Source organism: Ursus maritimus, unplaced genomic scaffold, assembly GCF_017311325.1.
Source record: "Ursus maritimus isolate PB19 unplaced genomic scaffold, ASM1731132v1 scaffold_13, whole genome shotgun sequence".
Classification (NCBI taxonomy): Eukaryota; Metazoa; Chordata; class Mammalia; order Carnivora; family Ursidae; genus Ursus; species Ursus maritimus.
Window position 1 is genome coordinate 51,652,621 of NW_024423675.1, and position 806 is coordinate 51,653,426.

Below are 806 nucleotides of genomic sequence, written 5' to 3' on the forward strand. Positions count from 1 at the left end.
ACACCTCTTCAAGGTGCTGGTCATCGGTGAGCTCGGCGTGGGCAAGACCAGCATCATCAAGCGCTACGTCCACCAGCTCTTCTCCCAGCACTACAGGGCCACCATCGGGGTGGACTTCGCCCTCAAGGTCCTCAACTGGGACAACCGGACGCTGGTGCGCCTGCAGCTCTGGGACATAGCGGGTAAGCGGCGGGCAGTGGCCTCCGTCGGGAGTCGGCGGCCACTGGGCTCCCCTCAGTGTCCTGTCCTGTTTCTCTGTCCTTAGCCTACACTCGCCCGCCGCCAGGGACGAGGAAAGGGGCAGGGTGGACTCCAGTGGGATCGGGACAATGCAACGGGCAGTAGTAGTAGCTGAAGGATTTAAAAGCTGGACAAGATAGGTAAATACGTACCTAAATAACCCTGGTTAGATGCCTCTACGAAGTCTGGGGAAAGCATCTCATTCTTAAGAGGTGGAGAGGAGGCCTCCACTCCAGTTCTCTCTCACCTGACCAGAGGTGAAACAGCCATGGGGGCTTTTCCAGAAGTTGAACTCTGAACGTTGGCAAGCTTGTAGTACATCAGGAAGAGTTAGGGGGAGGCCCTGGCCCCTCTCAACCAGCTTTAACTTTTCACAGATGAGCGCTGAAGTTGAATGATTTACCCAAAGCGAGTCTCCTAGTTAGTGATACCACCAACACTAGCAACCAGGTTCCTTTTCAGAATGTTTTTCATCAGGTGCCTTGGATCTGAGACCCTTCTTTGTGAGTGAAACTCCATTCTTAAGATAGGGTGCTCTTCTCCTAGGTCAAGCCCCCCCCCCCCCC